A 27,923-nucleotide genomic window follows, 5' to 3' on the forward strand; every position below is an offset into this window, starting at 1 on the left:
GATTGTACAGTTCGCAACAGTGTCTAGCTGGCCACAATTAGAAACAAAATGTTGGGCCAGTCAGAGATGGTATTTACCGGTTCTCCAAACTACTCAAAATTTCTGCTAACAGTTCTCCAGAACTGGTCAGAACAGTGATGGCAAAACTTTTTTTACTTGGGTACCAAAAAAGCATGAGCATGTGCTATTGTGCACACACGTGTCCACACCCATAATTCAATGTCTTGGGAGGGTGAAAACAGCTTCCCCGCCCCCTGGAGGCCCTCTGCAGGCCAGAAACAGTCTGTTTCCCAACTTCTGGTGGGCCCAGTAGGCTCATGTTTCGCCCTCCCCAGGGTCCAAAGGCTTCCCTGGAGCCGGAATAAGGTCAAAATGCCTTCCCCCATCTCCCCGGAGGCTTTCTGGAAGCCGAAAACGCTCTCCCAGAGCCTCTGTGTGAGGCAAAAATCAGCAGGCTAGCACACACATGCACATTGGAGCTGAGCTAGGGCAACGGTTGGCGTGCCAGCAGATATGGCTCCACTTGCCACCTGTGTCACCTGTGTCATAGGTTCACCATCACTGGGTCAGAACTTGCTGAAACCCACCTCTGCTGCTCAGAGTCCATTTTGGAGTGAGTGACAGATAGATAGATAGATAGATAGATAGATAGATAGATAGATAGATAGATAGATAGATAGATAGATAGATAGATAGATGATAGATAGATAGATAGATAGATAGATAGATAGATAGATAGATAGATAGATAGATAGATAGATAGATAGACAGATATAGATATTAGTTAAGGTAGTACTTATTCAATTATTTTCATACAATAAATGTTATCAATAAAAGGAGTATATTTGTAGCTCTGGATTGAAACGAGGGGTCCTTGGTGCTCGCTGAGCTTTTCTGGTTTTTTTTTTGCCAAAGTTTGCAGATGTTTCATTACCCTAACTAGATAACATCATCCATGCTAGTAGTTAAATGTTAAATTGTTAACAAAGAAATATTTGGGAGGGGGGGTGTTTGTCAATGAATAATCTTAAAACTTCATGAATGGGTCGATGAGCTGAAGCAGGGCAACTGTAAGACTTGTGGACTTTGACTGCCAGAATTCTCCAGCCAGCTATGATGTTCACAAGTCTTACAGTTGCCAAGTTTGAAGGCTTCTGAGCTGAAGAGACTCTTGGTTTTAGAGGCTGCCACAAAGCTGTGACCAAGCATTAGACTTCTTTCTACCAGGTCCTTTCTAGGCATGGGGACACTCTCAGAAAACAGACTCAATCTGTGCAAGGCCCAGGATGTTGTTTAAGAATGTGGTCTCCAAATCAGGAGAGAGCATCTTGGGGAAGTGGCGAGGGGAGATCTGTATTTTTGACTAGGCCTGTCTTAGCATCGTATCTCTTCCTCCCTCTGCAAGCACACAGTGATTGCCGGTGTTCATCAATTAGTTCTCAAAGAAAGAACCAGATTCAGTCACACGCTTGTTTCAGGAAAAGAAGACCCCTGCAATCCTCTAATTTTGGAAGAACTCAGAACTCTTACACACATTACAAAACAGTTCTGTTTATATACTCTGCTTTTCTTTAAGGAGCCCATGGTGATAAAAGTGCTTATTTTCTCTTCTATCACAACCCAGTGTGGTAGGCTGAGTTAAGAGGTAATAACTAGCCAAAGTCATAAAGTGACCTCTCATGGCTGACTCGATTTCCACCTAATCAACCCTTTGCAAGATCATAACTACTACCACATGTTGTTTCTTTTGATTAAAAAAACCCCATAAACAAATATGAGTTCAGATTGGTCCCGGAATTCCTGACCAAGAGATCCCAATCCAAAGTAGGTTATTTGTTTGTTTGTTTGTTTGTTTGTTTGTTTGTTTATTAGATTTGTATGCCGCCCCTCTCCTAGGTTAGCTAATTAAATGGGTCCATACGAACCCATTGCCCATTGATCACTGATGAAATCAGCATGGCTTTTACTTTAGCTTTTAATGCCATTTGGCTCTTTTTATAATGCCCTCTAAGGAAGTTTGCCAGTGAATAAAGTGGAGGAAATATGCCTAATGAGTGAATTAAAGTAAATAAAGCAACACCTAGGCTAGCAAATCAGATGTCGTTAAAAACAAAAAAAAATGCTGGCCCTGAGAATGGAGATGGAACAAATGTAGAATATTTAAATAGATATGTTGCTCTTGAGTTAAAATGGTATATAGAAAATATGCCCCCATTTTGGTGGAGGGGTATGAATGTTGTCTGGTGGCGGGCACTTGGAACACTGGGCACATTGTTATATGTTGTGTGCATGTTTTATTGGTATATTGGTATTATAAAAATTAAAGAATATAAAATAAAAAATAAATTTTAAAAAACAAACAAATGTAAAATATATCATCCATAGGATGGCATGCTCAAAAGAGGGGAAATAAATGGGAACAGTCATAGGATAGAGACTTTTAGCTGCATGCAAGAGGCATTTTTACTGGACAAACTCAGGACCAATGACAGGAAACCCACTATCAGATTTCCTGCCTGGAGGTTGAAATTTAAAAGCCGGAAAGAAGAATCCCACCAGGGGCCTGGGGCTGGGGAAGAGTAATCCATTCTCCTCCTGGGTACCTTAAGTGTTTCATCCACTCGATGAAGAGCAGCTTTTGGGAGATGATCGAGAGAAGATTTAAACAGGACCAAAAGGAAGACTACGCCTCCTTTCCCCAACCTGAATTCCAGAAAGTTACTTCCCCTATGGCTAGAAAGAAGCAAGTGGAACACAACCTGAAAAAGGCTCAGACAAGCAAGCAAGAGCCCAACAAAGCCAGCATGAGCTTTGGCCTCTCTGGCTGTGAATTGTAGGAATTAAAGTCCAACTTATCAGCTTAAATAGCTGGGATGGGGGGTGGGCAGGAACCAAATTGAGAAAGGCATCTCTGTTTTGAAATGGTCACGACACAGGGCAGGGATGGGGAATCTTTTTTTTCTTGTGCGCCAAAACAGGAAGCATGCGCATGCACAAGACACCCTTCCACATGCACCACATTGTGCCTGCCTATATCCCCATGCATGCATGCCTCTGTTGGTCCATTTTTCACCCTTAGGCTTCCCTGAAGCCTCCAGAGTGCAAAAAAAGGCCCAACAGGCAAACTGGAAGTCTGTTTTTCCAAACATCCAGTTTGCCCATAGGGCTGTTTTTTGCACTCCAGAGGCTTCAGATTGTGATCCCGCTATATAGAGCGCTGGTGAGACCACATTTGGAATACTGTGTTCAGTTCTGGAGACCTCACCTACAAAAAGATATTGATAAAATTGAATGGGTCCAAAGACGGGCTACAGGAATGGTGGAAGGTCTTAAGCGTAAAACGTATCAGGAAAGACTTAATGAACTCAATCTGTATAGTCTGGAGGACAGAAGGAAAAGGGGGGACATGATCGAAACATTTAAATATGTTAAAGGGTTAAATAAGGTCCAGGAGGAAAGTGTTTTTAATAGGAAAGTGAACACAAGAACAAGGGGGCACAATCTGAAGTTAGTTGGGGGAAAGATCAAAAGCAACATGAGAAAATATTATTTTACTGAAAGAGTAGTAGATGCTTGGAACAAACCTCCAGCAGACGTGGTTGGTAAATCCATAGTGACTGAATTTAAACATGCCTGGGATAAACATATATCCGTCCTAAGATAAAATACAGGAAATAGTATAAGGGCAGACTAGATGGATCATGAGATCTTTTTCTGCCGTCAGTCTTATATTTATATATATTTAAATATATATTGTATTTAATATAATATATATTTTATATATTTATATTTATTGGATTTGTATGCCGCCCCTCTACGGAGACTCGGGGCGGCTAACAACAGTAATAAAGCAACATACAATAATAATCCAATAAATACTAAAAATGATTTAAAAACCCATTAATATAAAAAACCAAACATACATACAGACATACCATACATGAAATTGTAAAGGCCCAGGGGGAAAGAGCATCTCAATTCCCACATGCCTGGTGGCAGAGGTGGGTTTTAAGTAGCTTACGAAAGGCAAGGAGGGTGGGGGCAATTCTAATCTCTGGGGGGAGTTGGTTCCAGAGGGCCGGGGCCGCCACAGAGAAGGCTCTTCCCCTGGGTCCTGCCAAGCGGCATTGTTTAGTTGACGGGACCCAGAGAAGACCCATTCTGTGGGACCTAACCAGTCTTCTATGTTTCTATGTTTCAGGAAAGCCTCCTGAAGCCTGGGGAGGGCAAAAAACAACTTTCCCCAAGTCCGAAAATCAGTTGGCTGGAGCTGATATAACAGTGCCTCGCGTGCCCTCAGCTTTGGCTCTGTGTACCACCTGTGGCACATGTGCCTTAGGTTTGCCATCACAGCCATAGGGCTTCCATTGTCTGAACCAGTGTCTCTCAACTTCTACTACTTTACGAAGGATGGGATAACTCCCAGAATTCCTCAGTCAGCCCTTCCTTTGAGAATCCTGATTGCCACCACAAGTAGAGTCCTAAACTGTTCTAATCAGTTTTTCTAAATTGATTTTTACCATGTAGGAAAAGTTGAAGCCTCCATCATCCCAGGGAGGGGTACCCACAGTCCCCAACCCTCAGATGAGTGCAGGGAAGACACAGATCATGAGCAAAACCGATACAATTAAACTGAGCCATCCTCAAAGAGCAGCTTCATTCCATCACAGGAGACAGGACTTATCTCTGGCTCGTGTATGTGTGTGTGTATGTGTGTGTGTGTAGGAGGGACATCCCAGATATTCCAGGCCCTTTGCCACCCAGAATAACTTCAGATCATGACACTGCAAAGGAGAGAACAAAGCTCCCTTTGCAGCTGCAGTCACAGCTCCATCTGCTTAAGGATGAACTGTGCAACAAACAAGGCTTGCCCATTCATTAACCTAGTCACATCAGCGAAGCCGCATCCTGGTTAAACCAAGGGTATCTGTAACAGTGCTGCAGTTAGAAAAGAGAGCAAGGAGGATGGGGCAATTTGAGGCTAAGTTGTCTTCAGTCAGCTTTGCATTCCCTTTAGCCACACAATCTTAATCAGACCCTAGAAACATAGAAGATTGACGGCATAAAAAGACCTCATGATCCATCTAGTCTGCCCTTATACTATTTCCTGTATTTTATCTTAGGATGGATATATGTTTATCCCAGGCATGTTTAAATTCAGTTACTGTGGATTTACCAACCACGTCTGCTGGAAGTTTGTTCCAAGCATCTACTACTCTTTCAGTAAAATAATATTTTCTCATGTTGCTTTTGATCTTTCCCCCAACTACCTTCAGATTGTGTCCCCTTTTTCTTGTGTTCACTTTCCTATTAAAAAACCCTACTTCAAGACAGTTGCTACTGAATCAAATATCACATCTATGCCAGTAAGATTCTCCAGGATTCCCATTTGTTATCAAACATCTGGGCAAAGTAGAGTTGCACAACAGAACATTGGCCGAATGAGAGAGGAACACATGTTCTGTGGAATAGGGAGGGAGAGCTCAGCATCACAATGGGAGGAAGGCCCTAGAATGAGGCTGCAAGGACTGGGCTATTGAGCATGGGAAGCATACGTCATCACTAGGGAGAAAGCAAGCTGGAAGAAGCTAGGAGTGGAGCAGAGGAAAGCATGAGATTTGGTCATCTGTCAAAAGCCTTCTCTGGCGAGATGGCAAGCAGCCCTTCCAAATTTCAGCTTAAAGAAGAAAAACAAGCAGGTGGACGGACATTTCAGCTGCATTTTTGTTGCTGTTGTTTCTTTTAATTCTAGGGTTAAGATATTGGAGTTGCATTTTGTATATATTTTTTCTCTCTTAACTCTTAAGGTTCTCGCTCTCTCTTTTTTGTTGCAGGCAGAGATTAGCAGCAAAATGTTCTAAACGCAATCATGCTGTGTCTAATCATGACACCGGATACTCTATTCTCCTGCCTTGTTCTTCAATGTTTTCACACTCACAGCTGAGTGAGTTAGTGTTTTGGGGAAATTTCTCCAAATCCTTTTCCCTAGGAGGCACCACCTACAAAATAATCCCTGTCTTTTTCTCTCTTTTTTTCAAAAATGGGACATGTTTTGCTTTTTGCATAAGGCATCCCTCCCATACTGGAAGAGACAGAAGAGGTGCGCAGGCTTAACTTATTTTATACTAAATAAGACATCCCCTGATAATAAGCCCAACCGGGCTTTTGAGTGCATGGCAATAAGACCAAGCGCTTATTTCAGGGTTCAAAAAAATATAAGACAGGGTCTTATTTTCGGGAAAACACAGTAAACTTGGTAACAAGTAGAAGACCACCAGGAGCTGCCAAGTCTGTCCCTTTCCAGGAACTGCTGGTGACATTTGTAAATCTAAACTTCCTTTTAAACATTGCACTTTTAGAGTCCTGCGCTGTTTTCTGAGCCGAAAATGTAGCACTAAGTAAAGAAAATGCTAGGGTGCCCCAATTCTCTTCCAGATGAATTGAACGCTTTAGCAGACTAATTCTCTGCTAATCCACATGGAAAGCGAAGCAGAGGAGCAGAAAACAAATCTCTCCCACTAGAAAGAGGCAGAAAACACAGACAGGGAGAAAGCAGTTAAGCCTGAGCGCCTCTTCTGTCTCTTCCAGGTCTTTGGCCAAACTGGCTCCGCAGGCAACAACCGAAGATGCTCTTCGGAAAAGGACAGGCTGTAAGGAACTGCTGGGGAGGGGCAGAAAACCCGAGGGCTCCTAGATAAGCCGTTGTTAACACGATCCATATGGTACACAACTTGCCATTCTGTTTAACCAAAATGATAGTGGGGGATGGGGAAAATGCAAGGGGAAGGAGCAGGACAGTGGTTGGGGTCCCCAACAGAGAATGGGAGCCAGGACAAAGACGGCTAGTAAAGATTTCTGTAGAGTGGAGTTTAAAGTCACACGGAAGGAGTTGCCCTGTTCTGTTTCTTCACTGTTTATGCTGCACAAACAACAGCTGCGTGTCCCCCTTTCCCTCTCAATGGAACATCCAAGGGTGAACATCCCCTCCCTCCCAAATAATTTTGCCTATGTAAAAATATCGACAAACACAAGATTTTTTATGGAACTCACCAAAAAAGAGTACAAACTGAGCAACTTTTGACTGTGTGACCACAGTCTTAAAATATCCACAACATGAGAGGAATGCTTGCCCTCCTTCTGCCCCCAAGGATGTGAACACATAGGCACACACAGGCATGTGTGTTCATGCAAGGAGAAAGATAGGGCCCACACATCTTTTCAAAATATGCAAAGCCTATATTTGTCGCCACTTACAATCGAAGAGCCACACAAGAAAGGATGAATGTCTTCGTTGCTGAATACAATATAAGCTAAATACAGTTTAAAGGATAGTCTGCATTCTATGTATCACTATACTGATCACTGCTGAATTCAGAGAAATGTGAAAATGGGGGAAATGCTTCCATTTATGTTCCCCCCCCCAAAATGCTTTGGGTTGAAGAAACAAAGGGCCAATTGCAGGAAATCTTTTCTGCAAAAGCTCTGGGATATACATTCTTCAAAATGTAAATCCTTAGCCTAATTTCTTTTGACTAGTCCTTTAGAATTCCTTCCATCTCTCTCGCTCTAGAAAACTAAAAGAAAAAAGAGGGCACCTTTCATAACACAATTTTAAGGATGCTTATTCAGTCATAAATCCTACTCAGATCAATGGAATGTATTTCCAAGTAAGAGTGCCCACAACTACCTATGTTTTCAAAGAAAATGTTTCTGTCATTTTAAGATTTGTTTTTTAACTGAATATTTTGTCTCCTTTTCAACAATCTGATTTTAAATATAATTGTAATGTGTTTAAAGGACTGGGGTATACTTAATATTTTCAACTTAATATATACAGTGGACGATTTCATTCATCTTCAACTATTTTTATATTACACAATTGTAATGCATCAGAGGCAAGCCACTTCAAAAAATGGGCAATTGTGACCTTAACCCCGAGTCTCACTGATTACAATTGGTCCCACCAATAAATCAACTAAAACACTTTTATGGATCAATCTACTGATTAAAGGAATTAAAGCTTGCAGCCTAAATTTTAAATATTCCGCATTCACAGGTCGTATTGAAAGCAATCTAAAGAGATTCCACCAGTGGAATCTGAATCAGTAGGCTAGCTAACTGAATGGTTCCATAATTTAACAATCCAAATTGTGATATGATTGCTGTTACAACAGAACTGCTGTTATAATATTAGATAGTCTTAAGTAACTATTGTAGAGACTTATCCTCTAAATGTTTATCGATTCTCAATTTTGAAAATAAATCCAATAGTGATTTAAATCATGATGTTATTCACTTGGGCATTTACAACACTTGCAATAATGGACTTTAAAATTAATCATGTTTGATTGGCTTCATGATCACTGTTATTTTATATTATATCACTATAACTTTATTGCATCACTTTTATTCATGATCATTGTTATTTTATATTATATCACTATAACTTTATTGCATCACTTTTATTTCATTTTGCTTTGGGTTAGGCTATGACCTCAAGAAAATGACCAAGGTACCAAAAGGGTAAGTGTTCCTTGCTTTGGAGAAATGCATGTCAGGAACAGGAAGAAAACCTGGATTTTGATGTTGACTGGAGTTGTAATTATCTTTCCCAGAAACAAAGGAAGAAACTGCTCCGGAATTATGTGCTTTAAGGATGCTGACAGCGAAAGGAGGTAAATCTCTGATTGAATCTACTGTCCAATCCCTCTTAATTTCAGAGCAGTTCTATATACTCAGTCCCCAACAGTTTGTTTAGTGACCAAAGTTATGACAACACTGAAAGTGACTTACGACCGTTTTTCACACTTAGAACTGGTGCAGCATCCCTTAGTCACATAATAAAAATTTGGATGTATGGCAACTGACTCATATTTATGACAATTGCAGAGACCTAGAGCCATGAGATCACCTTTTGCAAAAAGTAAAGTCAGTGAGGCAGGCAGATTCATTTAACAACTGTTACTAACTTAATAACTGCAGCGATTTACTTAACTATGGCAAGAAAGGTAATAAAATGGGGCAACATTCACTTAGCAAACATCTCACTTAGCAATAGAAATGTTGGGTTCACTTGTGGTTTTAAGCCAAGGACTAACCTAACCCAATATGAGGTGGGTTGAATTTGCTAAACAAAAAAAAAACCCTAACAACCCTCAATTATTCAGTACTCTCCATCCTTTTGGAGGGAAGCAGGAAGGCATGGCTAAGACAAGTGGCAGGGAACACCCATGTTAAATAGATTGGACATTGTTTTGAGAAGACATTTTGATGCTAAAGGTTGGCTTTCATGCTCCCTCTTTATCTCACCTCACCAAGAAAGGAATTAGAGATCCGAGTAGATGCCATATGTAGTTGCCCCCCACCCCCAGCAAAGCGCTGGCCAATCTGAGCTACATTGCAACAACTCTGTCTTTGGGCCATCCTGTCACTAAAAGATGATGGGAGAAGTATTAGTTCAAAGGCACCCGGCAGATGTCAAGATGAAAACTGCTAAGAATACAGGTGCGCTTATAAACGCCAGTCATGTTAATCTGCAGTTAGAAGAGGATGATAACCAGAACCAGAATATCTTCGGGACCGCCTTCTGCCACACAAATCCCAGCGACCGGTTAGGTCCCACAGAGTTGGCCTTCTCCGGGTCCCATCGACTAAGCAATGCCATCTGACGGGAGGAAGGGGAAGAGCCTTCTCTGTGGTGGCCCCAGCCCTCTGGAATCAACTCCCCCCCCCCCGAGATCAGGACTGCCCCCATGCTCCTTGCCTTTCTCAAGCTCCTAAAAACCCACCTATGTCACCAGGCTTGGGGAAATTGATATTCTCCTTAGCTACTATGATTTATGTATGGTTTGCTTGGGTTGAGTGATTAATTTTTATGATAAGGGTTTTTAACCTGTTTTTTTAATATTGGATTTGTACATTGTGTATTGTGTTGTGAGCCACCCTGAGTCTTCAGAGAGGGGCGGCATACAAATCTAATAAATTATTATTATTATTATTATTATTATTATTATTATTATTATTATTATTATTGTTATTATTATTACAACATGAGGAACTGTCTGTCCTCCAATTCAAAGCAAAGCTAGTGCATTTTGTGCTTTAGCAGAGTCTTCTAAACTTAGCAACTTTAAGATTTGTGGACTTCAACTCTACAGCCAACTATGCTGGCTGGAGAATTCTGGGAGTTGAAGTCCACAAGTCTTAAAGTTGCCAAGTTTGAAGACTTCTACGGACTGAAACAAACCAAGGTTTTCTTGGGGATTCTTCTCACAAGCCCTTAAAAAGTTTGAACTTCACCTCCTGGTGCTTTTGCGCCCTATCTTGAAGAGTGAATGGATCAACCTTGCTCATATTTCCGAAGGCTTATTATGCACGGGGAGGCGGAGTAATGGGCCAAAGAAGCCCCATTCCCGGGCCAAGAGCCCAGCAAGTTTCTTTCCTTCCTTCCTACCCGTCCTCCTTAGCCGGGAGTTTGCATTTCTGGAGCGTGCAAAATAAAACCCCACGGTTGAAGCTGCCTCAAACTGACAAGGTTGGACCGAAGCCGCTGTGAGTTTGGCTAATTGACAGCTCACTAAACCGACAACCCGAGGGGGGATTTTTTTTTTGCCCCTTCCGCAAGGTGATCAATAGGAAACGTATGCGCGGAGCGGGTGCTACCACTTTTAAACGCCCCTCCTCCCTCCCTCCCTCTCCTCCGCTGCGCCTCCAAAATAGAGACCCCCCACCCCCCCACGGACAGGCCATAGAAAAGGCGAGAGCCATTGCCACGCCGAATCAAAATTCCTCAAGAGAGGCTGCTCCTCCGGCCCCCCAGGGGTCACCGCATCAAACAAAGGCTACCGCTTTCGGGTTGTCCCCCTCGATATATATATAATCGCCTCAGCCTCAGTTCAAGCGCGGGCAAAAGGAGCTACGCCAGCTTTCCTCGCCTGCCCCTTTCCAAAGCCGCTTCGCCTGCCTGCGGAACTCCCCTCATGTAAAACTTTTTTTCCAGAGGGTGGGGTAGGCTTCCCACCCCAACCTCCTTTCCGCCCCGCCGCCCCCCCCCCCCCCCGCAGGAGGCAGGCACCCAACCCACCCCGAAGCCCTCACACACACGCGCGCGCTGCCTTTCAAAGTACCGGCAGGCAAGGGGACTCGCGACCTTTGCTCTCGCGGGGCAGGATTTACGCCTCAGCGGCAGGCAGGCAGGCAGGCCCCTCCCTCCAGGAACGCAACCCCCCACCCTTCAAGACCGCCCGTGCCAGCGCCGAAGGAAAAAAAAAAAGCCTTGGAGGAACCAAAATAAAAGCTCCACGGGAGCACAATAGGGAATCCCGTGGGGGTTCCCGAGGACCGGAGACGCTTTTAGTCCCGCGCCCCCGTCTCCCTACCACATAACGGTTATGCTTTCGGGAACGGGGGGGGGGCGGTTTAAGAAGAGCGTGAGGTTTCCTCAGCCCGCTTTCCACACGCTACGGACACGGCCGAGCTTCCTACACACACGCGCGCACACACACACACAATACCTCAGCTCCTATTACTCTCTCCCCTCCTGGCATTCCTCAACGCTGATCTCAGAGACCCTCCCCAACCCGAAGGAATCAGCCCCGTGGGCCCTTTGGCAGCCGAAGCCTCGCTTTCCTCCCTCCCTAATGCCCGTGTCTATCCCCGCGTTCTCCCGCGGAAAACCCATCCCGATCTCTCCCGCCCCGCCGCGACCGGCTCGTTTCCACTTCGATGAACTGCCCGTGGAGGGGGTCGGGGGACCGCGGGAAGCGGCATTTCGGGCAGCCCCTTCCAGACAATCGCGACTGTCCCCTCCTTATCCGTCGCTTTTGGCAAATCCAAGCCAAACCCCGCAGCCTTGTTCCCCTGGCAAATGCCCCAACGCTGAAGGTTCCCGTCCCGCGGAAGGGCCTCCTCGGCCGGGCGGGCAGGCGCGCATCCCCGCACCGCCTCCGAGCTGGCTTCCAGCCCACAACCCAGCCCCGCTCCCTCCTCGGGCGGCCCCCTGACAGCGCTTCCGCGGCCACTCACCTACTCATCCCTGCCTGTCCCCCTAGCGGAACCCGGCGCGGCCACCTGGTCCGCGTGGCCGGGGCGCTTCAGCTGCGGAGCCGGGCGCTGAGGCGCTGTGGGCGGCCGCGGGATTCCGCATCCTCTTTTGCCACCCGGCTGGCTGGGACGACCGACGAAGCAAGCGTAGCCGTCGGGATCGCTCGCTGCTCCCTCGGCCGGTCGAGCGAGCAAGTTCCAGGCTGCGCGCCGCCCCCTCGCTGCCTCCCCTTCCCTTCCCCTCCGCCCCGGATCCTCCCCCTGTCTCCAGCGCCCTGCCCACCTCCCTCCCCTTCCCTCCGCCTCGGCTCTCGGGTCCTTGTTTTTGCTGCCGCTCTGACCTTCCCCGCCTTCGGTGAGCTAAGCCTTTGCACTGGCCCCGCTCCCTGGAGGCGCCGCTTCATCCCCTCGCAATTCCCGGCGAAGAGAGGGGTCCTTGAATCCCCCCCATAATGCGTCCCAGGTCTTATTAGTGAAGAAGAGCCCTTGTGGAAACCTTCTGCCGAGGCGCTGAGTTTGAAGTCAGACCCTCCTAAGTCGAAAGGCCGGACCCAAGGGAGAAAGCCCAAATTCACTATCACGCGCGAAACTTGGTCCAAGCCTCCCACGCGTGACGAATGTGGGCCGCCTCGGGGATGCGGATTTCTTCCCAAGGAGCCGTGAAAACAATGCTGCGCTTTTAAATTCACCCTCCCGATTGTTCTGGGTTGTGCAGAAGCATGGAAAAAAGAAAAAAAAAGTCCTTCAAAACTTCTGGCTATTTTGAGTCAGCGCTTTAAAAGCAAAAAGAGCGCCCCCCCCCCAAATCGCGAATTCCTGCCGGCTGCTTTTGGTATGGGGAAGGAAGGGGTTGTGATCCATCCAAAAAGGACATTTTCTAGCAGGATGCTGCCTTTCATTCTTTCAACTTGTTTACATCTCCATTCGGGAACCAAGAAAGAACTTAAGAACTCTTCTTGTCCTTAAATTTCCATTTCCAGTTTAGGTGGGTTGTGGTGCTTTAAGTTATACCAGTGGTTCCCAACCTTTTTTTTTGGCCATGCACCACCTAAGCAACTCTAAAATCCACAGACCTCCCCAACAATGACATCTAATTCTTATTATTCAAAAATTGAACTACTCCTGCGGAGGAAACCTAAAAGGCCATTAATTAGGTTTAAACAAGGTTCCAATTGCCCTACATTAAAAATGAAATTGCCCCCCTGTGGGGCATGGGCCCCAAGTTGGGAACCAGGGCGTTATACTTAAATAGTTACCAAGAAATAGCCACCGCTATACTTCTTCAGATTGGAGATACATACTGACCACAGCCCTGACATGCTCTTTTCTTAGGGGTGTGTACTGTAAATTGGTCAGTTAAAACAAGATGATTTCAATAAATATATTCAGACTTCACGCACGCAGTCGAGATGATGGTTTCCTTCTGACTGCAGAAACAGCCCTAGAGTCAAGATTGCCTTACGTTTTGCATCTTGTAGCTCTTCCCTACAGATCAGGGCTCTTGCTGGTTCTTTACTCATGCCCCCCTTCTGAGCCTTATTACTTTCTGTGACCTCAGCATAGGCAATGTTATTTACTGTGAATTAGCAATGTTCCATGTTTTATGCTGCTCACATTAGCACAGAGGATGAGATTTGAGGATTACAGCAAAGTGATCCTATGCCTGGCAGTTAAATATGGATAACCTCTTTGAAAGTTATGGTGGTCCCCTAGAAATATAGCACAGCCATCTGGGAAAACAAAGGGCCCACCCTGAGAATTTATTGTATTATTAGAATTGGAAGGGACTAGTCCAAACCCCTTCCAGCTCAAGCAAGAGTCCCTAAACCATTCCGGACAAATGGCAGTCCAATCTCCCCTTGAAAGTCTCAAGTGTTGGAGCTCTCACAACCTCTGCAGGCAGGTTATTCCACTGGTTGATTGCTCTCACCATCAGAAAGTTACTCCTTATTTCCAGGTTGAGTCTCTCCTTGGTCAGCTTCCACCCATTATTCCTTGTCCGGCCTTCTGGTGCTTTTGGAAAACAGCTTGACCCCTTCCTTTCTGTGGCAGCCCCTCAAGCATTGGGACACTGCTATCATGTCTCCCCTGGTCCTTCTCTTCGCCAGACTGGCCATGCTCAGTTCCTACAACCACTCTTTGTATGTTTTAGTTTCCAGTCCCCTTATCATCCTGGTTGCTGTCTTCATTGATACATTGAAATATTGATAAAGACTATTAATAAAACTGTATATCGTCAGCGACATGGTTTTTTTTTTTCATTTTTTCCTGTGTCCATCCATCCATCCATCCATCCATGTCTTTCTTCCTTTAAAAAAAATAATTTAACTTTTTTTAAGCCTCCTCTTCAGGATGGTCCATGACCAATATAGCTTACTATGGACTAACCAATGTATTCAAGAGGGGTCAAATCCACAGGGCTAAAGATAGTTACTCGGGCAGTTAGTGAGTGTTAATTAAAGGGTTTCTGTACCCACTTCAATAATATTCCAGGTGTTGTGCTTCTAAGAAGGGAGACAAGCCAGCCATCATCTCAGACAGTATCTGTTCAAGTGGAATTGAGGGTGGGGGAGGAATGGAGTCCTTTCTCCTTTCTTTGCATCAGGCGAGATTCCTTGCCATGGATGACATTTAGCAGAGCATCTGCTGCGCCAGATGAAAAGGCCTCTATTAAATATCCCCGGTGGAATGGAACATAAAATTTATACCTCACTCGCAGTTGGAATTAATTGCAGTATTACCTTTGGCTCCGTTTTCTTCTGCTAATTCCCAGGGTAGCCAGTGATGGGATAACCTTGTTCCAACCCATGATTTTAAATGTTGATTTTGTAAAATGACTTTTCTTTAACAGAGATTTCACCAAAAAAATATGTTTATAGTCTATAGACAAATTCCTTGTGTGTCCAATCACACTTGGCCAATAAAAATTCTATTCTATTCTATTCTATTCTATAGTCTGTGCCATGATTCCCTAACATGGAAATAAGATTTAAACAACTTTGATGAAAATAAATTGGAGAAGCTGATGGTACAATGGAATAAGGTGAAAGGTTATATGCTGAGTAGAATCTGTGACGAAAATGTGAAAAATAAATTCCAATCACTCTTTTAATAATAACAAATGCAAAGTAGAGCTAAGGAAATTTAAAAAACCTAGTAAATATTTGAACCCCCTGCAATTGGTGGTGGTGGTGGTGGGATTGTCAGTCGGGTGATGGGCACATGCACTGTGCACTGTTTTATGTTTGTTTTATGTAACTTTATGTGCAAAACCAATTAAAAATAGATTTTTTTAAAAAAAAGATTCCCTAACAAACTTTAAACCCACCAGCAGTATTCTTCCCCCCCAAAAAAACAATGGTATTTGCATCATTTAATTTTTTTTATTACAATGCTGATTATCATGTACTATATAGTATTAACTAGGCTTGCTTAAACATACAGTATTTAACGGATGGCCGTTTAAGCTTGTGCTATTTCCTTACTCTTTCCCTGGTTCCAGTTCCCCTCCCCCATTGCTGGCTATAGCTTGCACTGCACACACAACTCACATGCTTAGGAGCCTAATGAATAAGGATTGAAAAAGTAACCTCTGAAGCTAAAGCAAATCCCTCTTTTAACCACCCTTCACAGCAATACAAGAAGTGGGTATCTGCTAATCCCTCAAGGGATTTAAAAAACCCCAACAACCCTCCTTTCATTTAGCATGCCCACCAATCGTGTTAAATATAGAAATGATTAAAGAAAGAACTGGACTAAATATTTTTACTGCACTATCCTATAAAAGAGCAATTCAGAAACTGATAGTATTATAGACTGTGAAATAACACTTTGGATTTCATCTGTGTTTTTTTGTGAACTGTCCATGATGCTCGTGGAAACCATCAGTGTTGTATTTTATGGAAACCATCTTTATATCCATAGAAGGACACCAATAAAGATTGTAATATGCTGCTGCAGTCAAAATTAGAAGCAGCTTTGCCTCTGGCCTCAATGGATGAAGGATAAGACTTGATATTTATGGGTTGTCTCCATAGAAACAGGACTGGGTCCCCAGAAGGAGAGGCAGGGGGAGAGAGCATGGAAGGATTATGCCAAGGGGGAAATCATCAGAATAACTATACAACAGCAGCAAGGGGTAAAATATTGCAAAACTGGAAGACATCCATGAAGCAGCACAGACCATGATAAGGAAGAAGATGGGCTGGTTTCATGAGCAGTTGCCAAACAAGTACAGTGTTCCCTCGCTTTTCGCGGGGAATGTGTTCCGAGACCGCTCGCGAAAGTTGAATTTCTGCAAAGTAGAGATGCGGAAGTAAATACACTATTTTTGGCTATGAACAGTATCACAAGCTTTCCCTTAACACTTTAAACCCCTAAATTGCAATTTTCCATTCCCTTAGCAGTCATTTAGATTATTACTCACCATGTTTATTTATTAAAGTTTATTAAAATATATATTTATTAAAGGCAGACAAAAGTTTGGCGATGACATATTTTTTAATTAAGTATTTTTTAATTAATATTTTTGAAAAACCGTGGTACTATATAGACTTTCCGCGAAGTTCGAACCCGCGAAAATCGAGGGAACACTGTATACCGATATCAAACAATTTGCAAAGAGTTGTTCCTTAATCGACACAGGGTACTCCTAATCTGAGAGCCCATTGATACTGAGGGTAGCATTTCCGATAATGATCAGAAAGTACAGGAATTTTACATTTCACGAAGAAGCCATAGAACAGAGCAATTGGAGTGATACCCCCTGAAGGACTGTTTCTAAGTGGCCTATTCATGGTTTTGCCAGATTTCTAACCACTAGCTGGACTGGGAAGATTTTTAGCTTATTTTTATAGAAACATAGAAGTCTGACGGCAGAAAAAGACCCTCATGGTCCATCTAGTCTGCCCTTATACTATTCCCTGTATTTTATCTTAGGATGGATATATGTTTATCCCAGGCATGTTTAAATTCAGTCACTGTGGATTTACCAACCACATCTGCTGGAAGTTTGTTCCAAGCATCTCCCCCAGGCTTTTATATTTCATGTTTGGTATGGGTGTGCTGCATGGTTTTAAATGATGGGGTTTTATATGTTTTTAATATTAGATTTGTTTCACTGTAATATTGTTTTATTATTATTGTGAGCCGCCCTGAAATCTAATAAATCTAATAAATCTAATAAATCTAATAAATCTGATAAATCTGATAAATCTGATAAATCTGATAAATCTGATAAATCTGATAAATCTGATAAATCTGATAAATCTGATAAATCTGATAAATCTAATAAATCTAATAAATTATTATTATTATTATTATTATTATTAATATCTACTACTCTTTCAGTAAAATAATATTTTCTCACATTACTTCTAATCTTTCCCACAACTAACCTCAGATTGTGTCCCCTTGTTCTTCTGTTCACTTTCCTATGAAAAACACTTCCCTCCTGAACCTTATTTAACCGTTCAACGTATTTAAATGTTTCGATCATGTCCCCACTTTCCTTCTGCCCTCCAGATTATACAGATTGAGTTCATTAAGTCTTTCCTGATAGGTTTTATGCTTAAGGCCTTCCACCATTTTTGTAGCCCGTCTTTGGACCTGTTCAAGTTTATGAACATCTTTTTGTAAGTGAGGTCTCCAGAACTCAACACAATATTCCAAATGTGGTCTCACCAGCATTCTATACAACGGGATCACAATTTTTTATTTATTTTATTATTGTTTTTTATTATTTTATTGACATACATCTTAAGAAGCACAATTCTAACTGGTTCAGAACATTAAAAAACCAACAACAAACAACAACAACAAGCCAACCAAAATGCAGGAGAGCACAAGCTAAACCTCAGCCATTCTTCCAATGCAGCCAACCCCACCATCTTCAAACTCCCATCTCGCTCTATCCCAGTCCTTCACCCCACAGCCCAAATGTTCCCTATTTTATCTGCATCTTAGCAAACTTTGGCTGGAGATTTAACAAAGACACAGCATGCAGCATGTCTAAAATAGTCTGGAAGTGGAAGATGGGGAATTGCTGGTAAGAGGACAAAGTACAAAAGCAGGATATCCCAGAAAGAACTCATAAAGAAGCAGAGGTTTGCATAGTCACTTTTATGATCTGTTGAAATCCTCTCCCAAACAATCAAAACATGAATCATTATTTGACTCTTATGTATTGAATCGAAGCTTTGGTGCTTCTTCCCATGGAAAGAATTAAATGTTGAACTGGCTCTTGGCAACTGCTGGTCTGAGCTCCCAGGATATGGGATAGTTGGCAACTCTAAAAGCTGATGAAATAAAAAAGGTAATGCATTGATTCTGGGATCTTGAATTCGGCAAGAGTCCCAAAAGGACCATGGATGTCTCATTCTGGACTCCTTAAATGACTGCAAAGTGACATTTGCAGGGAGCAGGACAGAAAATGTCATAAAGATGGTAGAACAGCATTAAAATATGGCCTGGTTCAAAAGTTGGTATAATGATGGTTCATTTTCATATTACACGTGAATGGGATATTGTTCTTAAATTTGCAGATGAGGGTAACAGTCAGTAGCTATATGGCAATGTAAGACTAAACTAAGGCCAATTCACTTAAACATTTCATTATAGCACAGGGAATGAAGTGTCTCTATTTGCAAAAGCTTTCTCCTCTCCCCGATCAGCTTCAAAAGCAAAACAATGACTAAAACATTTCTCCTAGTTTATTTATTTATTTGTTTGTTTTATTTATTTATTAGATTTATATGCCACCCCTCTCTGGGGACTTGGGGCAGCTTATAGCATATTAAAAAAAACCAATACAAAACATCCCAAATCCAATTTTAAAACTAAAACTAACAATCTAACACCGCAATTTATTACAAAACCACTCTCATTCTAACAAAAAAAACATACATTCCATTCATCAGCAGGGGCTGATGTCTAATGTCCCTAGGACTGTCGGCACAAGTGGGTCTTCAGACTTTTGCAGAAGGCAAGGAGGGTGGGAGCGGTCCAAATCTCTGGGGGTAGCTGATTCCAGGGGGCCGGAGCCCCCACAGAGAAGGCTCTTCCCCAAGGCCCCGCCAAGCAACATTGTCTAGTAGATGAGATCTGGAGAAGGACAACACTGTACGACCCAACCGGTCACTGGGGCTCATGCAGCAGAAGGCGGTCCCATAAGTAATCTGGTCCGATGCCATGTAGGGCTTTAATTACTCTCTACTGGATCAGGGATAGAAACCATCAGCAGAAATCTGGCTGGCACCTTCCTGTTAGAGCAGTGTTTCCCAACCTTGGCAACTTGAAGATATCTGGACTTCAACTCCCAGAATTCCCCAGCCAGCATTTGAGTTTAAGTCCAAATATCTTCAAGTTGCCAAGGTTGGGAAACACTGCTGTTTACCACCAATAGCTACATGAAAAAACAAACAAATAAATAAAAATAAAATAAATTGTTACCTAGTCTTCATGCAATGTTCATTTCAAAAGGTAACGTACCCAGAGGCACGAAAGCTACCCTGATCTTTTAATACATCACATCTACATTTTCCCCCCTGATCTCTCCATTATGCAGATAATCCTCACTTAACAACCAAAGCGGGAACCAGCAACTCCATTGTGACTTAGCATCACAGATTGTGGGCTTACAACCTCATATCCACCAAGTCACCAGCAGTTGTTAAGATTAATTATAATGGGGAGACAATCTTGGTGCCTCACCTTTTGCACATTAACCAGTTGGGCAAACTAGCCGGGTCTTCTACTTCAGTGTTTCCCAACCTTGGCAACTTGAAGATATTTGGACTTCAACTCTCAGAATTCCCCAGCCATCATTCGCTGGCTGGGGAATTCTGGGAGTTGAAGTCCAAATATCTTCAAGTTGTCAAGATTGGGAAACACTGTGTTAGAGTACCTGTCACTTGATCCCACTGGGAAGTTGACATTCCTCTAAGCCCATTAGTGGCTTAACTGTAAAATTATTTGATAATCTTAGACCCAGGGTTTTAAAAACATGGCATTTTTTTTCCTTTTTAGAGAAAGTAAAACATATGTAAAATAATTCTCTCCCCTCACTACCAATTCTTTTTCTGTATGTTGATTTACATGGGATTGTCCCATCAACAACTTAAAATTACATTTCTACAAGTAGTGGGTGTAAGACAGGAACATCTTTGCTCCTTAGGGGAAATAAAACACAACAAAGCCCGAGACAGCCCTGCAAAAATGAGGCCGCAGTTGTCAAGAATCCTGTTTTTCCTTGCTTATACAGCATCGTGTACAAGTATGGGTCTCCTTTATTCATATAGAGGGCACCGGAATCAGTGACAACAAGGGCTTGAAAGAGGATGACGTATTGTTTTGATTCTCACAGCCTCTGACTCCTCTGTTCGAACTGCAAACATTAGTGCTTTTAGCTCAGGAGGTCCCTAACATGTTGGTCAAAGACCGGTCACACTTAACACTCATTTCTGCTAATTGATGGGCCTATTAAGACTTGCTTTATAGCTGTGCAGCTATTCAGAGAACAGGCCTTGAGTAACTGCTTATAGTTTACCCCCCCCCCCAAAAAAAGGGGGGGTTGTGCTCAACACACTGAAGTGGGGATCAGAAGCCGTATTCCAATAAACCCAAAAGCATTTGTCCCAGAAGATTTTAAACAACCTGCATCCTGCCAAAGACATCACGACCACCACCATGTTCCATCACAGCCTTTTAAGAGGAATTGGGAATTCTCTGTTAGAAAAACGGAATATGCTCAAATCTGTCCATTCCACTTTGGACTTCTCTGTTCATGGAGAATCAGTGAGGGCGGATCTACACCTCACAGTCTGAGTAAGCGTATGAATAGCCTGCTTCTCAACTTAGCCCCCTTATTTTGCTGACTCAAGAGACCACACCCTCTACACACATTTTTGCTGAACAATGGTATTAACATTTCCCCAATATTTTGAGATAGGCGACAGACCAAAATTGCACTGTAAATCCTAAAGCAAGCTTACTCTCTGGTTTTTTAAAAAAAAATTCAGGATAGAGGAGACTCTTAGGATTTATCCATTGTAGTTCTTAATCTCATCCATCCAAATGGACACAAAGCACTGTGATTCCACCAGACTTGTAGAGAGAGACATTTTCATTTAGTGGTTAAGGCACCAGGCTAGAAACAGGGAAGGTATGAGTTCTAATCCTGACAAAGCCCTAGATGAAAGCCAATGGATGAAATCCAGGAATGTGGCCTAGGGCCGGTCCCTTTCTCAACACAACCTCACAGGGTTGTTGTTATGGAGAAAGAAGAGGAAGTAGGAGTATTATATATGTTCATGCCTTAAGTTGTTTATAAAAAGTAATTTAAAAGGCAGGGTGCATAGTCAGGTAGATAAGTAGAGGATGGATGGATGGATGGATGGATGGATGGATGGATGGATGGATGGATGGGTTTGTTTGTTTGTTTTTTATTTTTTTATTTTTTGTTTTTTATTTTATTTTATTTTATTTTATTTTATTTTATTTGTTTGTTTGTTTGTTTGTTTGTTTATTTATTTATTTATTTGATTCGTATGCCGCCCCTCTCCGTAGACTCGGGGCAGATGGACAGACAGACAGACAGACAGATATAGATTCCTGTTTGACACTTCCAGTCCCGATTCAACATGTGTTATTACCTTTTCCCATCTACAAAGTGACATTTGATCATAAATAGCAATAGCAATAGCACTTAGACTTATATACCGCTTCATAGTGCTTTTCACAGCCCTCTCTAAGCGGTTTACAGAATCAGCACACTCCCTCCAACAATGGGTCCTCATTTTACCCACCTCGGAAGGATGGAAGGCTGAGTCAACCTTGAGCCGGTGGTGAGATTTGAACTGCTGAACTACAGCTAGCGGTTAGCTGAAGTAGCCTGCAGTGCGGCACTCTAACCACTGCACCACCCCAGTTTAACAAAGCACTTAACCCTTCCAAAGCATTCAGCTTATTTTCATAAATTAGATGTTCCACTGTCCAGATGCTTGCAATTTAGGAGACTAGGTTGGGTTCCTTGCAATTGAATCACACATCCTTATTTTATGAGGCGCACAGTCAATAGAATTTGCCTGTTTTCCCCAAGCCCAAAATGCATAGATTTACCTTCTTAGCATATGACAATGTGGGAATCCAACCTGTCATCAATTACCTTTCTGCAAGTTGATTTTTATTCAGGCGTGGGGGGTGGGGGGTGGGGAGGAGATGAAACTCAAAGTGGTTCAGATGCGTCTGTTGTGGAATTCTGGGAATCAAGAGTTCAAGGGGGGGAGGACAGCCTTGGGATTGGTAACAGATGCCACTGTCAAGGTCCTTTGGAAGAATCCAAGACCGTTCCATTTCTGTACATCAGGAATGCTCAGTTTGATCTATTAACAGATTTAATCGCCTAGTTAACTTACAAGGTACCCCTAGATAATGTAGAGCAGATTTTAAACATTTTAAACATTGTTTTCATGAACAAGCCTTTGCAAAAAGAAAGGGGCTGCAGCTACCAACTCTTAAGAAACATCTCCTTGTTTTGCCCCCCTGTAGAAAAGGTTGCTGTTTTGGGAACTATTGTCCAGCCAGACTGCCTTAGCTATTATTAATAGTAGTGGTAATACAGTAGTAGCAGCAGCAGTAGTATGTTTAATTAATAATGCCTTGCCTGCTTAAAAGATTGTTCAGAAAATTGCTTTTGTTGTCATTTATATGTAAATATAACACTTCTCTACTGTTCATTACAGCAGCTTGGTTTTTCTCAGCTTACTCCCAAGTTTAGGAAAAAAAGAGAGAAAGAGAGATGGTTGCTAAGAATTCCATGTCTTTGACAAAAAGATTCCTTAAAAGCAACATCACCTTTTTCAAGCTTTCAATAGGTTTTATCTTAATTACCCAAGACCTCCTCACTTTTTCACATCAAATTAGTGGTCAGGCATTAGTTTACAAACTGTCCCTTTAAAACCCTGCTGTTCTGTTTCGGGTCTATTTGCTCCGAAGCCACGTTTGAGTCCCTGTAAAAGATTTTCCCTGCATATCTGAAACTTGAAATTTCATGACTGTTCATCATTTCAGGGGTTCTCTCTATGATAATTTTTTTTGGGGGGGTGGGGGGCTTAGTTTTTGCTGGGCAAAAAAAGTTACAAATCTTCTGTTCCCGGGTCACCCTGACCCGGACCGAAAACTCTTCATTTGCAGTGCTTATGTTTGGTCTTTTTGAAAGCTTTTTTCACTTGGAAAGTAGTCTGAACATTTCTGCACACAATGATATGAAAATTGAAATGAAAAAAGTAATTCTTATTGGTTTATTTTGCTGATATAATGCACGCCCCCCATTTTTGTGAAAGTTTTTTCAATTTATGGATAGTTTTGCTTGCAAAATGCATTCTATTTTACTGAAGTTGGTGTGGGATTGGTAGCTTGAACATTTCTGAATATAAGAAAAATATAAAGGAACTGAAAAAAATGATTCTTACTGGTTTTTTAACATCAGAAATAAGGCCCCCCCTCAGCTGCTTGCAACCATTTTCACTTTTTATTTTTTTATGCTCCAAATCCGAAATATTCTTTAAAATCTTAGGCATTCATTTACTCAATTTAACAATGCTGATCATCAAAAAATATTTTTGGGGTGGTGGCTAATTGTTTTCTGGGCAAAAAAAAATCATCACTTCGAGTCTGTTTCTGTTCGTATGTGACCGGACCAAAAATAATTTTTTTAGGTACTTGAATTTGATCTTTTTGAAAACTTTTTCAACTGGAAAACTAGTTTGAACATTTATGAACATAATGATATGAAAATTGAACTGGAAAAATTGAGACTTATATTTTTATTTTGATCAAGAAGCCCCTCCCCCCATCCTTTCTGAATTTCGTGTCAATTTCTATCTTTTAAGGCTACAAATCCCTAAGGAATTTCCCCCCAAAAGATTTGATATACTAAATTGAACATTTCTGAATATAATAAAAATATAAATGAACTGGAAAAAATGGTTCTTATTGGTTTATTTTTGCCACAAAAGAGCCACCCCCCCCCGGCCTTGCTGTGTGCCATTATTGTCACTTTTTATACATATTTGGCTAGAAATATTTGGAATATCCTTTTGAAAATCAACCACATTGTAGCCTGAGAACTAATTTTATGAAACAAATCCATTTTACTAAAAAAAAGTATGTAAGTTTGAAATTAACAGCATAATTTTTATATAAATTGAAATAATTGAACACGGGGGAGGCATACATTTATGTGCAAAATAAACCAATATGCATCAATTTCTCCAGTTCAATTTTCATATCATTATGTTCAGAAATGTTCAAGCTACCAATCCCACACCAACTTTAGTAAAATAGAATGTATTTTGCTAACAAAACTATCCATAAAATGAAGACTATTTAAAAAGGGGGGGCGTGCATTTCATCAACAAAATAAACCAATATGCATCAATTTTTCCAGTTCAATTTTCATATCATTATGTTCAGAAATGTTCAAGCTACCAACCCCACACCAACTTTAGTAAAATAGAATGCATTTTGCAGGCATAATTATCAATAAACCTAAAAAAAAATCACAAAAACGGGGGGGGGAGGCATATTTATGTGCAAAATAAACCAATAAGGATTAATTTCTTCAGTTCAATTTTCATATCATTGTGTGCAGAAATGTTCAGACTACTTTCCAAGTGAAAAAAGTATTCAAATTGACCAAACATAAGCACTGCAAATGAAGAGTTTTCGGTCCGGGTCAGGGTGACCCGGGAACAGAAGATTTGTAACTTTTTAAAAACAGAACAGCAGGGTTTTTAAGAAAACAAAAGGTGATAACTTGTTCATGTTGCCTGCAAGACAAATAGACAAATAGGTCCAGGCTGAGATGTAGGTAGTTCACAGCATATGTCTAATTTTCTTGGATGCTCCAGAAGGAAAAAGAAAGGAAGAGGAGGAGAAACTCCTTTAGGGTCCAGATATTAGGACTCCCGAGTCTTCAGTCAAGCCAGCATGGCCAGTAATGATGGGTGCAGGGAGCTATAGATCACCAACATTTGGAGGGCCACCAACTTTCTAAAAGCCCAGTTTGGCAATACATTGCACCAAGGTGGGTTCTTCCCAGTTAGGACCAGTTTGCCTGAACCATTAGTGACCCACTGATGATATGACGATGGTGTCAAAGATCTAGTTCAGTCGGTGCTGGTCCAAGGATTCCGCCATCTTTTTTTTAAAAAATCCATGAATTTTTCCATCTTTGGATGGCTTCTCGGCTTGAAAAAGAGCCCTCCCGCCTGTCCCTGGGTTCATACTGACCTTTATTTCTTTGCCTAAAGCACAGCTGATCAGCTCCTTAGGTGTGTTTTGGGCTGAATCCTGCTACTGAGCATGTGTGGAAATGAAAATACATGAGGGGACGTATGTGAGAGTGACAGTGAAGCAAGCACTAGCACATGAAACGTCGTGATGGGAACCAATGACAAAGATAAGTAGAACTCACCCCTGCATTGCACCATCAAACACTTGCTAAAGAGGGGACAAATATGTTTGGGCACTAATTCAAAAACCACAATGGAATGCTGTGTGATGGCAAAATGATGATTTGGAAAGGAAACACATTCTTGAGGTAAAATAGGAATAAATTAAAACCCGCCATGTTTTATTCCTGTTTTGTCATATTAATCGGCATAACAGGGCCTTTTGGGGAAATTCCCATTTCAAAACTTCACCCAACATCTCAAAGAGGGCTTGGTCTTTCATTCTGGAATTCTGTCCAAAAGCAAAGATGAAAAGGAGTTGGTCCTGTACTAGCTGGGATTATATTATATTGCTGTTGCCCCTACCGCAGCTTCGGTAGACACGATGCTGTGGAATGCCACTTGGGGCTTAATGCATGGGAATAAATCCTGAAGGGCCGAAGGATTATCCCTGCAGGAACATGTTATGAAAGCAAATCCATTTTCCTCAGTCTCAGCTTTACGTTCCCTCCCATACCTTCCATATCATTTAGCAAGGGGGGAAAATCCATCTAGAGAGGCGAGGAAGTTAGAAACATAGAAACATAGAAGTCTGGCGGCAGAAAAAGACCCCATGGTCCATCTAGTCTGCCCTTATACTATTTTCTGTATTTTATCTTAGGATGGATATATGTTTATCCCAGGCATGTTTAAATTCAGTTACTGTGGATTTATCTACCACGTCTGCTGGAAGTTTGTTCCAAGGATCTACTACTCTTTCAGTAAAATAATATTTTCTCATGTTGCTTTTGATCTTTCCCCCAACTAACCTCAGATTGTGTCCCCTTGTTCTTGTGTTCACTTTCCTATTAAAAACACTTCCCTCCTGGACCTTATTTAACCCTTTAATATATTTAAATGTTTCGATCATGTCCCCCCTTTTCCTTCTGTCCTCCAGACTATACAGATTGAGTTCATTAAGTCTTTCCTGATACGTTTTATACTTAAGACCTTCCACCATTCTTGTAGCCCGTCTTTGGACCCGTTCAATTTTGTCAATATCTTTTTGTAGGTGAGGTGAAGTTGGAGCAAACAAATGGGACTCTAAAAAGGAGAGAATGGAAGAAGAGTTGGTTGGTTGGGTAAAGCCTCCTTAATCTTGCCTCCGTTCAAATTTGATTGGATACGTTTATTTCCATGTTTTTGACAACGTCAGCAATAGTTAACATATGGGCCTGATGAAGCCGAGCTCCTGATTCAAAGACTTTGAAATTATAGTACTGGTTCTAAACTATGTGCTCTTCCCTTCACCCTTTTTAAAGCGCATTTTGATACTCTTCTGCATTTCACAGGCAAAGAAGTTCGTATTACCTTTCTCTCTAAATCAAATGAAACTCAGCTGTCATTCCAGTGCAAATTGACAGCAAGCTCAACATTTGTGTTTGATTAAAGCCAAGCTGGTATGATTCCAAACTTCAGAAAATGCTTAAATGATGCAAGGAGATTCATAAATTGTGCATCCTGTAAAATGCAACATTACAATTACAAGCAAAATAATTTGCCTTTGGAAAAAATAATTTTATTTCAACACTGATGTTGCAGTGGGCTATTTCTTACATGCACAAGTGAACTGCGGATAAGTGACTGCAGAGGGTGAAATGACATGGGCAGCATGTTTGAGCTGAATTGCACATCACAGCAGTGTTTAACCATCTTTTATTGAATTAAGCATAACTTCTTAAGACAAAAGCAGATAAATTACATTGTTGTGTATCAGGTGCAAATCCCACCACCATTCTAAATGTAGTAATTTTAACTACTAAATAAAACCCCCAAATTAGAACTGGAAATTTTGGTATGTACATTTTGGACACCCTTTAAAGATTAAACATGTTCTAACAACAGGACGGTAACTGCTATTATACTATCATTGCCTAGAATTGAAGTGGCATAAATAATACAGTGGTACCTCGAGATACGAGTTTAATTCGTTCCGGACCTGGGCTCTTAAGTCGAGCAGCTCTTATCTCGAACGACTTTTCCCCATAGGAATTAATGTAAATAATTTTAATTGGTTCCAGCTCTCAAAAAACTCACAAAGTTAGTCTAAATTATGCAGAAAGACATGTTTTTAATGAAGAAATGTACATGTACATATAAATGAATAATGAAGTTTCTTTCACTTAACTTGTAAACTTTCTTAAACTTTTAAATTTACATATGTTCAACTTCTCTGCCACCCAATCCTGTAGGACAGAGGTCCCCAACCCTTTTTGCACCAGGGACCGGCTTTAAGCGATCAAGAGAGGAATGGGTGAATGAATGGACGGAGGGTGGGAAGGAAGGAAGGAAAGAAAGAGGGAAGGGACAGAAACAGAGGAAGGAAGCAAGGAAACTTATGAAAGGGGAGAGTAAGAGAGGAATGAGTGAAGGGAGGGAGGGAGGGAAGAA

General features: G+C 41.8%; 1 protein-coding gene across 1 annotated transcript in view; it reads right to left on the reverse strand.

The window, feature by feature from the left end:
• Positions 1-12,219, reverse strand: part of FIGNL2 (fidgetin like 2) — a 70,843-nt gene extending 58,624 nt beyond the window's left edge. The window contains exon 1 of the mRNA XM_070736016.1: positions 12,025-12,219. The gene's annotated coding sequence lies outside the window, so the exon portion shown is untranslated. The remainder of the gene's footprint in view (positions 1-12,024) is intronic.
• Positions 12,220-27,923: the final 15,704 nt, after the last annotated feature.

Source organism: Erythrolamprus reginae, chromosome 2 (genome assembly GCF_031021105.1).
Source record: "Erythrolamprus reginae isolate rEryReg1 chromosome 2, rEryReg1.hap1, whole genome shotgun sequence".
In the NCBI taxonomy this organism is placed as follows: Eukaryota; Metazoa; Chordata; class Lepidosauria; order Squamata; family Dipsadidae; genus Erythrolamprus; species Erythrolamprus reginae.